The 16,641-nt window shown below is 38.4% G+C and overlaps 1 pseudogene; it reads right to left on the bottom strand.

Moving 5' to 3' along the window:
• The window catches only part of LOC118631891, a 36,096-nt pseudogene extending 19,865 nt beyond the window's left edge, over positions 1-16,231 (bottom strand).
• Between the last annotated feature and the right edge of the window lie 410 nt (positions 16,232-16,641).

Below are 16,641 nucleotides of genomic sequence, written 5' to 3'. Positions count from 1 at the left end.
TTGATGGAGAAACCACACTGTTTGTGCACTAAAAAGTCATTTTAAGGCTTATCTTGAGTTAATGCCAGGGTAAACAGAAGCGGAAGCTGCTTGCCTGTCTTTTCTCTTTACCAAGGAATCAAAGCAGATCTATTTCAGCACTCTGCTTTTACAAATACTCTACTGTAAATTTTATGCCTTTTGCAAGGACAAAATCCTGTCCAGTGACATTTTGGAACAAAAATGAAAATTCTGGATCTATGGTTGTGTGGTGACTAGATTTTAACAATCTGTGCAGAAGAAACCTTATTGTGAGAGAAGCCAAATTTAATACTGAAATGTTCCAAAGAGTTGTCAACAGTTCATTTAAGGAAACATTAAGGAAACATCTTACTCTTGAAATTTAATTTTGACCCAGTTTATAAAATTCGGAAAGCTAGAGTATTTATGTTTTAGTTGAGGAAGATTTTTTGGAAACTTGAGTTTATCTCCGTAACTTAATGTATAGAACTGCGACTACATTCAAGGTAGATTTGTTTGGATAGCAGTTTCAACATGAGTAGTTGTCAGAAATCCTGCCATGATGAGTTAATAGAAGAAATTTCCAAAATCCCATACACACACACAAAAGAATCAGTTCTAAAAGTACAGACTCTATTGTTTTAACCATTGATAATTTTATTGTGATAATTAAATGCCAAAATGGGCCATTTATAGCTGTACTTCTTGCCACAACAAATACTTCAAAAACATCACCAATGAGTACTTGCAGATTAATAAGCTCAAGAGATCTGAAGCAGTTTTTCATATGGTATTCTGTTTAATAATACCATATGATACCCCCATGCCCTTTAAAATGTGCAAAATCATTCCAAGCATTTTATCTTATTTGTCCTTCTTATGATGTTGAAGGTTGACTGGACTTTTAAGCAAACCATGAGAATTAAGTACCTTTAAGAAAGTTATATAACTAAACAGTGGAAGAACCAGGATACACTCAAGTACAGGATTTCTGATTTCAAATTTTTTGGCAAATATTTAATTTTCCCTTTGGTATAAATATACCACTCCCATTTGCAACTGTGTCTTCTTTCTTCTTACCCAATATTTATAACACCAAGATGTCACATTGGTTTGATTAGGTAGGTTGTTTTTAATGCATCTCTTCTTCTTAGCTCTTAATCACTCCTATTAATCTCCAATTAGTCTCTCCCATGAATGACACCTCTAGCTATGGAAAGCTACTCTAGAAGATAGAAAATATATCTACAAGATTTCTGGTTTCTATTCTGCATATAAGGAACTTAGAAGTCACCACTCCATCCTAAAAATAAGTAAAAAGCTGAATAGACTGAAGAATTACCAACTCTTCTTGATCTATCTATAAGAGATCAGAGAGCAAACTGCTGCTCCCCATATTGGAGACACACGCAGTTGAACTCAGGGAATCACAGCTCACCAGAGGGAACAGACACCTCTCCTCCAGTGCAGAGATAAGAAAATCCAAACTGTAATTGACAAATTGCTGGAGGCTCAAAGTGGACAACAGTCTGATACTTACAAACTTCTACAGGACCTGGTCATGGGGTCCTCCACACTTTGTTGAGTCGGCTCCAGGAGCCTGAACAAGTCCTCACAGTAATAATGAGAGGAAAATCCCCTCTTGCTTCAGGCAGGAGAAGAAGAAAAAGAATTATTTTAATCTATGCCAGAGTAGTTGGTTCTTATCAATGCCTGTCTTCAGGGGAAACTCTTTAGCTGGAGCCTAGCCCCCTGAGGTATTATCAGAACCTAGCCAACTTGGGAAAAGGATATTCCCAACTCCAGCCTACTGTAGACATCCTACTTTACCTAACGGTGGAGAAAAAACCAGAGTACCACTTGTGAGGTTTATAGTCTACAGGCATAAACTATAACAGACTGAGACCTAATCATAGACTACAGCATGTCTTCCCTCCCTGATCTCTCACCACCAAGTCACTAAATGCCTATCAATCACAATCTTTTACCCAGTATGTCATTTGTGTCCATCACAAAAAAAGTACAAGGCATACGAAAGGCAAAAGAAAAACAAACTAACACCCAGGCAAAAGATGCAATTTGAAGAGACAGAACAAGTGTCAGAACCAAATTTGACAGGTATCTTGAAATTATCAAACAGGAATATAAAACAATTTGATGTATATGCTAAGGGCTCTAATAGATCAAGTAGAAAGCATGCAAGAATAGATGGGCAATGTAAGCAGAAAGATGAAAAATTTAAGAAAGTACCAAAAGTAAATGCTAGAGATAAAAAACGTAATGGAAATTAAGAATGTTTTGGTAAACTTTTTAGTCGGCTGGACATCGCTGAGGAAAGAATTTTCTGAGATTAATTTATCTCAAGAGAAACCCCCAAGACTGAAAAGCCAAGAGAACAAAGACTGAAAAACAAAACAGAACAGAATAATCAAGAACTGAGGGACAACCAAAAAAGATGTAACATACACATAATCAGAAAACTAGAAGAGAAGAAGAAAGAGGTACAGAAGAAATATTTGAAACAATGACTAAGAATGTCCCAAAATTAATGCCAGGCACCAAATCACAAATCTAGGAAGCTGAAGAAAAACCAAGCAGAATTGATGCCAAGAAAACTATTTTCAAACTATAGAAAAATCAAAGTTAAGGAAAAAATCCTGAAAGAAGCCAGAAGAAAACAATCTTCTTTCCTAGAGAGGAACAAAGATAAGGATTACATGTGACTTCTCAGAAACCATTCAAGCAAGAAGAGAGTGGTGTGAAATACTTAAAGTGTTGAGAGATAAAACCCACCAACCTAGAACTGTACCCTGTGAAATTATCCTCTAAAAGTAAAGAAGATTAAAGACTTTCTCTCAGACAAACAAAAAGTGAAGGGAATTTGTTGCAAGTAGACCTTGCAAAAAATGTTTTTAAAAAATAGTTCTTTAGGAAAAAAACAATAGTATTGGTGAGAAATTCAAATGTACATAGAGAAAAGACACCAGAGAAGGAAAAATAAAAACTTTTATTTTTCTTATTCTTTTATTTTTTATAGTTTTCTTATTTCTAATTGATCTAACATAACAGTTTACAAGAAGCCTTCTTTAAATATAAAGTCAACAATCATGAAAATGGAACGGCTACCCACTGTGTGGGAGAGCATAATTGCCAATGATATATCAGATAAGAGATTAATTTCCAATATATAGAGAGTGCTCATACACCTCAACAAAAGGAAGACAAAGAACCCAATTATAAAATGGGCAGAGGAACCAAATAGACACCTCTCCAAACGGGACATACAAATGGCTAAGAGACATATGAAGAAATGCTCAACATCACTAATCATCAGAGAGATGCAGATTAAAACAACAATGAGGTATCACCTCACACCTGTCAGAAAGGCCGCCATCAACAAATCATCAAACAACAAGTGTTGGCTAGGGTGTAGAGAAAAAGGGTTGCTAGCACACTGCTGGTGGGAATGCAGATTGGTGCAGCCACTATGGAAAACAATATGGTGCTACCTCAAAAAATTAAAAATTGAATTGCCATTTGACCCAGTGATCCCACTTCTAGGAATATATCCTAAGAAACCTGAAACACCAATCAGAAAGAATATATGTACCCCCATGTTTGTAGCAGCACTATTTACAATAGCTAAGATCTGGAAACAGCCCAATGTCCATCAGTAGATGAATGGATAAAAAAGCTGTGGTACATATACACAATGGAGTACTATGCAGTTGTAAGAAAGAAAGATCTCTTATTCTTTGAGATGACATGGAGGGACCTGGACAGTATCATCCTAAGTGAAACAAGCCAAACAGAGAAAGACAGTATCATATGATCTCACTTATTTGTGGAATATAATGAACATAACAGTCTGAGGAATGGGGTATCCCCAGAGACGTGGAAGTGGGGTACAGACTGACTATCCCCAGAAGAGGGGGTGGGGGGAAAGATAAAGCACAGAACTTATATGCATGTATGCATGAACAATGGACATGGACAACAAAGCTGGGGAGAGGGCGGGGAGGAAGGGGGAGGGGGAATCAGTGGTGGAAAATTGAAAAACATCTGTAACAAAAATAAATAAATTAATTTAAATTAAAAAAATAAAATACATAAAAGAAAAATAGTTATTTTTCATTAAAGTGTTATGTTAACAACAACAACTAAAAGGGCATTAAGTAATGATTAAAAGGTCAATTCTCTAAGAAGATATAATAATCCTTAATGCATATACTTAAAACAATAGAACATCAAAATTATCAGGAAAAACCTGATAAAACAGAGAGGTGAAATATAGATGAATCTACTTTTATAGACAAAGTCATATCATATCCTCTATCAGAAATGAGTAAATCTAGGATGCAGAAAAATCAGCAAGGACATAGTTGAACTCAATATCACTATCAATTAGTTGAATATAATTAATGTCTATAAGCTACTTCAGCCAACAACACAAGAATTTACATTCCTCTCAAACTCACATGGAATATTCACTAGATAGTCCCCATTCTGGGCCATAAAACACATCATAACACATTTTAAAAATAGAAATCATGTAATGTCTACTGTCAGACCACAATGGAATTAAACTAGAAATTAATAACAGAAAGATAAATGGAAAATATCAAAATGTTTGGAGTTTAACCAACACATTTTTAAATAATAGATGGCTTAAAAAAATCTCAAAGAGAAAACTAAAAATCTTGAACTGAATAAAAATGAAAATACAACAACAAAATTTGTGTATTATAGCATAAGTAGTGCTTAGAGGTAAATTCATAGCATTTAATGGATATTTTAGAAAAAAATTTAAATCTGAAATCAATAATCTAATTATGCAACTTGGGAAGTAGAAAAAGAAGAGCAAATTAAATGCAAAGTAAGAAGAAAAGAAATAATAAAAATTGAAACATAAATCAATAAAATTGAAAAAGGAAAATTAATAGAGAAAAACAAAAGTTGTTTCTTTGAAAAGATCCATAAAATTGATGAGGCTCTACCCAGGCTAGCTAAGAAAAAATGAGAGAGGATACAAATTACTAATATCAGAAATGAAAGGAGGGACATCACTACAGATCATATGAACATTAAAAAGATAATAAACGAATACTGTGAGTAAAGCAATGCCCACAATTTTGATAATCTAGATTAAAGTAGACCAATCCCTTGAAAGACAAAACTTGCCTAAATGCACAAGAAGACATAGACAATCTGAATCTGCCTATACCTAATCTTCCAAAACACAAAATACCAGGCCCAGGCATGTTCACTGGTGAATTCTACCAAATGTTTAAGGAAGAAATTATACCAACCTTCTACAATCTCTTTCAGAGGGTAGAAGCAGAGGGAAGCTTCCTAGCTCATTCTATGAGGCCAGTATTACCCTAATACCAAAACCAGACAAAGACTTTACAAGGAAATGTATCCAGAGTTACTCACATTGAATCTCCACACCTTGTAAACTGTCTAGCAAATAGTAGCTCCTCAAAAAATTGCAGAAGAATTTTAAAAAATGAATAAAGAAAAGATAGGCAACTTCTTCACATGGAAAGAAATAAATAGTACTTATTTTATCTAATGTCTGCTCTCAGCACTAGCAGTGAATTGTGGAACACTGGAAGACAGTTGCAATATCCCCTCAAAAGAAGAGTGATTTTTTTTTTTACTGTAAAATTCTGATCTTTTTTTCTTTTTAACATGTCATAGTAAGGTCCATGTAAGCTGGCCTGAAGACTAGGGCTATGGGAACCAGTCCGAAACTGATGGGTGCCTAGAGCTTGGGCTGTGGGAACCTGCCCGGGCCTGAGGACATGGAGGCCCGCCTGGTGTTGAGGTGGGCCAGGAAACTGGGTCCATGGGAGCTCACCGAGGGCCTGGGCTAGGGGGCATGCTTGGTGCTGAAGTTTGAGGCAAAGTTGTGTGCTCACTTCCCTCTTCCTTCCTCATGGGGAGTGAAGAATGTCTCTCTACACTGGACCGCCTGGGCTTGGAGCACGGGTAATTGGGATGATGTCCTTCCTACACTCTTCAATGCATCTTTTCTTATTTGTCTCTCCAGCCAGGTGCTGTCATACCTCATCTGGAATCCTTAGCTCTTGTAAATGTATTTTTGTGTATGGATAGTTGTTCAAAGTAATGTTTCTGGGAGGGACCAACACTAGAAAGTCCTATCCCACCATCTTGCTGATATGACTCCCACATGACAGGTGCATTTTTGAAGGACCTCCACCAGATGATTTCGAAACACACAGATATCAAGAACAACTGCTCCCAAGAGGAACATCCACACGCCAAGTCAGGTATACCATCTTCTTAGCATTTGGATCCAACTTACCTCCACCCTCGTATCTCTGCCCTATCCTTCTTCCAGTTCCCTTCCTGTAACCTCTAGTCCAATCAAACCAAATTCATTGCCATTTCTTGAGTTCACCACGTTTCCCCCTCTGAATCTAAGCCTTTGAGCACGCAGTTCAGTTGGCCTGAAATGCCTTCTACCTGCTCTTGTGCTGCACAGATTTATTTTAGTTACATGCATTCCAGGCTCCCCCCAGTACCCAGAACCCCCTAAAGGAGATAGCGTAGAAACATAGTAACTGTTGACCTTGAATGGTTTCTCTCACTATGCAGACTTCATTGAGGTTCTCATTTTGGAATTAAGTAAATTGTGGAATTTGTACCAAATAGTATTGCACTTAATCACACACTTTAATTATACGCATGTCACTTTCAGGCATGACATTTATCAGACAAGCTCAACTATCTGGAAATCAAGTAATAAGAAACCCATAAAAGGAAAAGACCCTGAAGGTCAAAGAGAAGGACATCTACAAAGTCTGCATAGTGAGGAAAACCCAACCCAAATGATCTATTTACAGCATACTATTTGTTTGGAATACTGTGTGCCTACAGATATTTGTGCATTTCTCAATTTCATCTTCGCAACCCTACAAGATGTACTATCTCCATTCCCAAAAGAAGTGCCTGAGGTGTAGAGACATCGATTTCTCAAAGCTCTCAAATGTCAGTGACAGGTTTGAATTTGGATTTGGCAACTCTGGGATGGCCCTTAATTATTACTATGCATTACAAGTTCTACCAGTACCCACTAAATTAATTTTCTGTTCATTTATTTATTCCATTCATTATTGATTCAGTATTTGGCAGTGTGGATATCAAGAGAAAAACAAATGCTAGTTTTCCAAAAAGGGTACAGCTTGTGATAGAGATACACATGTTAAAACAAACAAACAAAAAACCCAAGTACAGTGTGGGTGGATAGAGGCTATAATAGAAGTAGCTAGAGGACTTAGAATATGTGGGGGTGTGGAAAGGGAAAGGTCCAACCTCCCTTCAGCTGGAGACCCAGGCAGAGATCTGGTGATGATATAAGACTTCCCAGAAGAAGTTGAAACTTCAGCTAAACCTTGGGATAAGGATGACATTGTCAGGTCAAGATGATGCATACACAGAAAGTTGTCTCAATACCAAGCCTTAACACTGGATTAATATTAAGAAGGACTAAGAATAAAATGTTTAAGTATGTGTGTTGAATTCTAATTACTTGAAAGTTAATTTTGCATCTAGCATATTAATGGTAACATTCCATTAAGAACTCTTGTGACTATAACAAGAGACTGATTCTATCAACTGCAAATTTTGGAATAGGGACAATTTTTCACATGTGAGGGACTATTTCAAACACACCAGAGTTTCAAAGCAATGAAATTCTGTTATGTAATGTATTTAAATATATCATATTTAAAAATTAGGGATGAAGAAAAAGTCTTTAGCATGGTGCAATAAAAAATGGTAAAAGAATTAAGATACAGATGAAATTTTTATAAAAAATTTTAATTTTGAAAATTTTTAGCTTGAATCTAGTTTCACAAAATAAAACACATTTCTAGTAGAATACTATAGTAATGCAAAAAATTGTATGCATGCACATACTCATTTTAAAACTTCTAGTGAGAAATAACTTCTAATGAGAACACACCAGTGTACTAATATGGAAAGCTGCCTTGATTTTTCTACACCTTAAAAAAATCTGTCTTTCAATTGGGATGTAGTGAGATTTTTTTACATGTGTTGTATTCTAAATAATATAGGAAAAACACACAAAAATGCAGTGTTTGTTTTCAGAGTTTACAATCTCATTGTTCAGACAAGACATTCAGGTATACAAAGACAGCATCAACAATAAAATTAGGAAAATATACCCCATAGGACTTTATGGAACAGTGTGCTCATTCAGGATTAATGCTTATGAAAACTGCTGGAGAAGAGACAGCGTGTGACCTAGGCCTTGAAGATTTGCTTGCATTTAGATAGGCACAGAGAAGAGAGAAACAATGAAGACAGAAGAATGCAGGACATAGCAAACACACTGTGCCTGGGCTGCTCCAACACCTTCACCTGCTGCGGTCATTTCTAGTCAAGCCCAGCATTCTCCCCTGTACTCCTAGACAGCCCTGGCAATCCACAGTGCAGCCAATGTCAATCATTCATGGCTGGGGCAGGGGGTGAAGCCACTCTGCCACTGTTAAAGAATACGTGCAAAGGTAGAGCTGCTTAGTTAAACAGTGTTTTTATGATAAAAGTAAGGGGAGGTGAGAAGATATGTAGGGGTCCCAAATGGCATACTAAGATTTTCTACTTATATTTTTATCAATATACTCTCGTATTATTTTTTCTTTAATTGCATCCATATTTGATACAATAATGCTGGCATTATTATTTTTTTAGAACCTATTAATATTTCTGTAGTCTCCACTCAGTTTTCTTCATTGGACATTAAAGAGAAATATTTATTAAATTTGCAAGCATTTGTTGGGTACCATGCAGGTTCTGTTCTTATGAAGCTAATGGTATAGTCCAGAGCACAATTAACTAAACAGATTCTGAAAGGGTTTAGAACAGAGAAACTACAAAGTATTTTGCTCTTCCCAAACTTCATAAGATTGTTTAATCCTGACATTATTTATTTATTTATTTATTTGACTTAAAAAAGCTTTTAAAATATCTGTGATTTTCCTGGTTTTTTAACTAATCTCTGACACTTCTCTAGTACCAAAATATATAACCATTACCTTATGTTAAAAGGCAAATTTATGCCCTGGCCGGTTTGGCTCAATGGTTAGAACATCGGCCTGCGGTCCAGAGAGACCCGGGTTCGGTTTTCGCTAAGGGCATGTACCTCGGTTGCAGTTTGTCCCCGGCCCTGGTTGGTCGTGCGGGTGGCAACCACTCGATGTGTCCCTTTCACGTCAATGTTTCTCTCTCTCTCTCCCTCTCACTCTATCTGAACAAAAAAATGGAAAAATGTCCTCCAGTGTGGATTTAAAAAAAAGGCAAATTTATGGTTTAATCTTTAGGATAGTTCTTAGCATTCTTATGAAAAAAGTACTATAATGGTCTATTCCCATTGTGTTCTCTTAATAGGGGGATGACTCCAGCACTTACGAGATACGGTCTGGCTCAGCTGACTGAAAAGTTGTTTTACATACTGGGTCTTGGTAACCATGGTCTTAGTATGTGGGAAAACTTTAGGAAGTAATAGTAAGACAGCAAGTGACCTAACCAAGCAAAAACACCCCTGTTTCTTTGAAAGCACAGTATGACGATACATGCCTCTTCCCATCCCACTTCATGAATTGCCTGTGGTAACAGGGTGAACTTGGGGGCATTTCTAAATTTAGAATAAAAAAAATTACCTCTGAGAGATAAAAGTGAGATTGAGCTAATTTTCAGTGAGCCATCATATTTCAGAAACATGATTTAATCTTTCTATGTTACTAGACAGAGCGGCCAGTACCTTCAGAAATATGAATGTAAGTGAAATCTACAAATAAACACGGGTAGCAACTGTTTTAGTACCCACCACATCTTTTTATGAAATTGCATTTCAGAATATATTGAATGTTAAAAATTCTGATGCCTTATTATCATGATGAGATGAGAATAGAAAATGGCAGAGGTCTACAGGCAATTTATTTTCATGACAAGCCTGCGGTATCATGAAGAATTGTGAAAATCAACCATTCTCATTGCCATCTCAAGACTATAATCTTGTCTTCCAAAGATGTCACACCTGGGCTCAGTTATGTTAAATGATTTATCTCATACTTCTAGATATTCTTGAACAGTCTCGTTATCAGATCCAACCATTTTTTAAATAAATGAATATTATTCTTGTCTACTCTACTGAAGAGAATCATGATAACACAGAATGCTTGGTTTAAATATTTATAAACTGTCTGTTCAACTTGAAGAGGATTAAAATGATTTTGTTAAAAGTATAGTTTTTGAGTTCACATTTCGATTTGTATATAAATAAGTAAAATCTAGAGAAGATGTTATAAAATGCTTTGTAGAAAATGAGTTGGGCATTAGAGATGTTTGTGTATGAATGTGTGTGTTGGGGGAGGTACCCATGGCATAATTAAAACTCCTATAACTTCAAGTGCCTAAATTTTATTTGCTAACATGACAACATCAGGTCCAATAACTGTTTAAAAAAGGAGCTTGAATAACTCCACATCAGAGATTTAAATACATTTAATAAGTCAAAACACATACATATTTATTATTATGTGTATTCTAGAGAAATTAAAGAAAAATATTCAATTTTAACAAGGTAAAGGGTGATCTTAGATTTCAGTAAACCTATTATTATAAAGTACTGGTTGAAACTATTGACCTTAACCTGATAATGCATATTTTTATAGTGCTACGTCCTTTAAGAAACACAATTTTAATATTATATTGAGACAAATACTGATCTATGCCTATACATCTAGATTCCATTTATTATTACAATTTACTAGGGACGATTAAAGAATGAACTGTGATTTCATTCATTTCTGTTTGATTAGCTTACTTGTTGTCTGCTCTCTTATTACAACTCAAATGCTTCTCAGTTCAGACAGGTGTTCTATCAAACAAAATATTTATAGGGTCCGGCCAATGTGGCTCAGTGGTTGAGCGTCAACCCATGCACCAAGAGGTCACTGATTTGATTCCCGGTCAGGACACCTGCCCAGGTTGTGAGCCCAATCCCTATTGGGGGGATTGCAGGAGGCAACCAGTTGATGTTCTCTCTCATTGATGTTTCTATCTCTCTCTCCCTCTCACTTCCTCTCTCTAAAATCAATGAAAAGGAAAAAATTTAAAAAATATATCTATATAATTCTTCATGTGCACTCCAAAAAATTCCCTAAAATGTATACTTTTAGATAAGTAGAGGGCAGCACTTGAAACTCTTTAGCATAGCTTGTTATTTATATCTATATACCTATACCTATACCTATACCTATACCTATACCTATACCTATATCTATATCTATATCTATATCTGGACACAGACTATAGTACTTTTAAGATGTGATGTAAGGATAGAGATGCTCTCCATAGAAAATTTCACATTTAAACATTTAAACAAATTTTTCATGGAATTTCATGGGGTTCACAGATCTCCTAAAATTAAGGTATGTCTTGGTTATAAAATCCTACAAAAAAGATGTTGGACTAGCTCTATAACTATAGGTAAGTTAATTAAATTCATTGTGCCTCAGTTTCTTCATCTGTATGATCTGGAAAATTCTAGTTTCTATCTTTTGGTATTGTTATAAGAATTAAATGTACTAATGTATGTTAAATACCAAGTTCAACGTTTGGCTCAAAGCAGTACCACATCCATGTTTGCTCTTATTGTGGTGGTTGTAAAATGCTTTAGGTAGACCGAAGGAAAAGATAAGCCTAGCTTTTGTTAAATCTTACTTTATGAGAATATTCAATTTAGTCAATTTTAGCTTGACAAAGAGGAGAGTCGAGTGTTTTTAAAAAGCTCTGAATATACTTTTAGCAGCAGGAAAGCTGTGTGGTGTGAATCACGAAAGTACATTTAGAAGCAGAAGGTTCCTTTAAAGGAGCCAGGAACAGCCAGCAGAAGCCAGGTGTCCCCAGAGGGTGAGGGGCTGCTGATGCCACCTAAGGAAGTTTGACTGGGTACGTCAAAGAGGATGTGTTTCTCTTGCTTACCTTCCTACCTTCAGCCCGTTCCTTTTCATTTTGCACAAGTCGAACAAACTAACAATGACAAACAGAATACTTAGGTCCAGACTGGTTAAACAGAGCTAAAAGTAAGTGGTAAAGAAGAAAAAAAAAAAAAAATACTTCCAAAGCAGTATATGAACCCATGGAAAATTTCGCTAAAAATTATGACATTACACTGAAGAAGAAATGGTGGATTAGAGGAAAATAAATAAATGAAAGATCGAACGTAGAAAAATTTATTTGGCCTTAAAGGTGCAAATCCCACGTAAAGAGTAAAGAAGTGTGAAGGTCCCACGTGTAGACTTTAATGCTCATGCAAAACAGTAATTACCTCCCCATGTGGTTCATTGTCATGAGGTCATATTTTGAAAAAACATTAACGTCTATTCTCTTTTCCCTTTGAGATGACCTTCACCGTGGCAAGCCAGAAGTGTGTGTCCATCTACCTGGTAGCAGTAAGTAGAAAAGCAGAACTATATTTTGCTGCAGAAAGAATGAATTTATGTTCAGCTTTTGCTCTGCAAGATAGAATTCTCTTGCCTAGAAGGAGGACTTCTCATGGTGCCTTCATTTCTCTCCTGACGCATTCGGCACATTATTAGGGAGGCCAGAAGGGAGCAGCTTCTAGAGTCCCCCACAGGGCGGAGAAGGTGCATTTTTGTCTATGACAGCTGGGCTATTTCCAAGGAACTTAAGAGGGTGTGACAGAAAGAAGAGAGGAAGACAGAAGAGAGAGGAAATCCCACCTGCATTTCTGGCCTCGAGAATGGCAAGAAAGGGAAGTGGGGGAGGGTGGAGGATATTTCTGCTGTTTATCCTGAGATTCTGACAGAGACATGTGCTGGGTAAGGTGAGGGACACAGTGCAACAAGAGATCTTATCCTCGCTTCTTGTTTGGGTCCCTGAGAAGGGACCCCGCTTTAGGCCTTTTCCAGCACACATCAATGGAGTAAGAGGCTGTTCATTTCCTGGGGGAGAGGGAACTCTTCCTAGGACTGTTTTACTGATCAGGTCAGAGTTGGACTTAGATTAGATTGGCTTTTTCCCCCCTCCTGCTAGCAAGTGGGTAGAATAGTAGAAAGAAAGCCCAATTACTTAGAGACTAAATAAAAGCTATTACATTAATTTTCTGCATATTTGAATATTGATGTGAGTTCAAGTTATTCTTCAATCTATTTAAAATATGAAGTTGGGAGATGTCACAGAAGAAATATTCAATGACACTTGCTAAAGCACTACAAGGAAGACTTTATTTAAATGGGGCTGCTATTGTGATAGGTTTAGGGACCATGACAATGGGGTTTTGGCAGTGGGAGGATGAGGTTGGGCTCAACCCTGAGTACTTCACAGGCAAATGAGAATGTACAGCCAAGGGAAGAGGCAGGGGGCCAGTGGAGGAAAATTACTAAGAGGAAACATCAAGGGTAAGGGGCAATCTTCCTTACCCCTAGCACAGGCCAAGGTGACCGGGTATCGGGTATGGCCTGGGGGAGAATGGGAGATAAGGAAGCCAGTCAGATGTGGAGGATGATCAGATACTGGGGAGGGAGGGGTTCTTCCTAAACTGACTTAGCAGGGTTCTTGCTAGAGCTGAATTTACAAGAAATGTGAAGATGTGCCCAGGAGAGGGTTCAGGAGCCTGACTGCAGTTTGGTCAAGCAAAGAATCTTTGTCAGAACCTATGCTTATACATATCACAGTCACGAAGTCACTGCACGGTGTTCCCTCCCAACACACTGAAATGAACCCGAAGTTCTGAAAGACAGATGCCTTCTGCTGGAAGAATCTCCTGTCAGAGTGATATGCTTCAGCAGCAAGCGAGTCAGAGTAACCAAACACCTCTAGTTGTTTTCATTTTAAACTTGTTCTACTTCAGTTGTCTTTTTTATTGTCCTGTAGTCACCAAGAATTGAGGACAAAGAATAGTACTGTGTTCGATGGTTTTATTTCCTCCGGATTGTGGGATCTTCTACTCCAGGAAAGCATGCATTAAAATGAAATTTTATCTTAGTATTTGTCATGTGTTTTACCTTGCAAGTCTCTAGGTAATGCCTGAAAAGTTATCTGTAGAAAACAATGACATCAAAGCACTTTAAACATGTGGACTTTTCCACCAAAAATGCCAGAGTAAATTTAGATCAAGATATTGGGGGTGGGGGAGGAGACATCTGAGGTAAGGTATAGATTTGAAATAGAAAATCTGCATATGAACCACCCAGATCTGTAACCAATAATTACAATGGCGAACATTCGGAACGTGTACATGTATAGAAATGCAGACTGGTGATTTGGAATTGGGGGGAATTCCAGGATGGATCGAAGGCTGTTCACACATTCCTTTCCATGGCATCGCTTGCCACATAGTAGGTACTTAAAAAAAAGTGTTTGCTGAACGAATCAATTATCCTTCCCAACACCTGGAATCAGTTAACCTAATCCACTTACCTGGAATACACAGTGCATTTTTCCAGAGCTGAAGATCTGTCGGCAGCACATTTGAATAATCCAGCCGTTTCATTTCCTCCGTCTCATTTCCCTTCACCTTCAATCTTGGCTTTCCTGTAAATGCCTTCAACTGTGCTGACAACCTCAGCACCCCCTGCTCCTCGGCATGTCCAGGCCCAGACTCACCGCCTCGGGGCTCTGCCCTTAAGTAGCTTGAACATTCAGTTCTGGAGTTTGGATTTTAAAGTATCTGCCAATAATATACCCACAGCACAATGGGCCTTTGGGTTTTTCTTTCTTTTTTATTGAAGCGATTAGTTTTCGTACACTTGTTACATTTTTTTTTTTTTTAAAGAGTTTGCACTCAGAAATGTATCCTAAATGAAATTATTTCGTTTGATGTGACTTAGAAGGAAGTCAATGACTAGATGGCTACATTTTAACATTTAGTTTGATGTTAGCTCCTGCTGTTCCTCAGGAAGAGCTCCTAATACAGTTATATGTGAATTGTTGCACTGAAATTTTAATGAGGGTGTCTGAGTACAGGGATATGTCTTCCCTCAGCTCCTGCATTCATTAATTGAAGGCAGTCTCCAGTTGGGGATAAACAACTTGTTCTGAACTCTAGCACTCTTCTGTGAAAGCCGTGGCCTGGGTGAGTCACCAGACCTCTCCAAGTTTTCGTTTCCTTCTCTTCACAACAAGAATAATACAATTCAATGAGCCGCTGTGTGCAGCATGCTTGAAACATCTATGGAAGCCGGTGTCACTCGGCTTCAACTGCCCGCCCCCCACGTAGAGCTGCCAGGTTGCTCTCTGTCGTTTTCTTGAGTCAGCAGGTTCGCACAGGTCAGTTCTCTCACGTGGCTCCATCCTCACAGTTCAGCAGATCCCAGTGTCGCAGACCGAGTTCCCCACTGACCACAGGCCAAGGCAAGGATGCAAGGCTGATGCTGTCACGGGAGGAGGTGGGGGTACAAAACCAGAAGAGGGCGAGTGAGTGCCAAGAGCAGCGAGGCGGAGATGGGTGCGAAGCCACCAGAGGTGGCACATTACCGCACGGGCCACTGTTTCATGACAGGCTGGTTGGCATGAGGCCTCACTATCCCCGAGTGATCCACAGGAGGTAAAGGGAGAATTCACCTGCACAACTCCACTCATGGCTGCTTCCCCACTGGTCAAAGCTTACCCTAGCCTCACTCCTGGGCTATGGATTTGGCTTCTTGGAGGCCCTTGGAAATCCAGATCTCCTGACTTACGGTGGTACAGTGTTTGCTTCTTGTCCAGAGTGGTGACAGAGACTGGTACACTGGGTGACAGGTGACTTTGATGGGGAGAGTGTCCAGCACCCCAAAACAAGAATTGGTTGATTTTAGGGAGGCCCAGCATTCTCAAAAAAAGTACATATGAATCCAAGGAATTACTCAATTGAAATGTATTCTATTTAAAGATATCGTCTCTAATTTTAAATGAGATACAAGACTCATGAGAGACCTTGCGCGACAGTTCCATCGGAGGGGCAAGGAAGGTGCCTGTCTTCAGGGCCTTCCCAGGGGATGCTCCCTGCCAGCTCCGCAATTCCCACCAGGCTGTCTGCTGTCCTTCTTGCAGCAGTACTGCGAGGGGAAGACGGTGATCTGTGGACACGGTGCAGCCTCTGAAAAGAGCTGGGGGCCTGGTATAGCTCGGTGTGCCGGTGAATGGGGAGTGAGGTGCTGAGGCACAGTTCTGGCATGTTCGCAGCAGCTTTGCTGCGCCTTTTGTCCTTTCAGGGATGTGGGAGGACCATGCTTTGTCCCCAGCAGTGTCAATCCATAGCCCTGCAGGGACCATTCCCTTCTATTGCGTTTTGTGGGAATTTTTTGTTGTTCCCACAGAAGAGTCAAGAATTAATGGATTTTTTTCTTTTTCATTTTACAACGATGAACAAAGGGTCAGCTCAAAGGGGGACAGGAGGCACTATTAATTAAGGATAGTAAGTGTTGTGACAGAAGGGGGATAAAAGAGGTTTCTGACCCTGAGAGGCAGCTGCAAATCCAGGTTCTAGAACGAACTACCTGTCTGACTGTGAGGACATTACTGGGCCTTCCTGGATTTCTGGAATCTCATCTGTCAGAGACAGTAATAACTCCCTTATGGATTACT

Source organism: Molossus molossus, unplaced genomic scaffold (genome assembly GCF_014108415.1).
Source record: "Molossus molossus isolate mMolMol1 unplaced genomic scaffold, mMolMol1.p scaffold_m16_p_16, whole genome shotgun sequence".
Taxonomy (NCBI): domain Eukaryota; kingdom Metazoa; phylum Chordata; class Mammalia; order Chiroptera; family Molossidae; genus Molossus; species Molossus molossus.
Note: the sequence above shows the minus strand (reverse complement) of the source record. Positions and strands in the feature narration are given on the sequence as shown.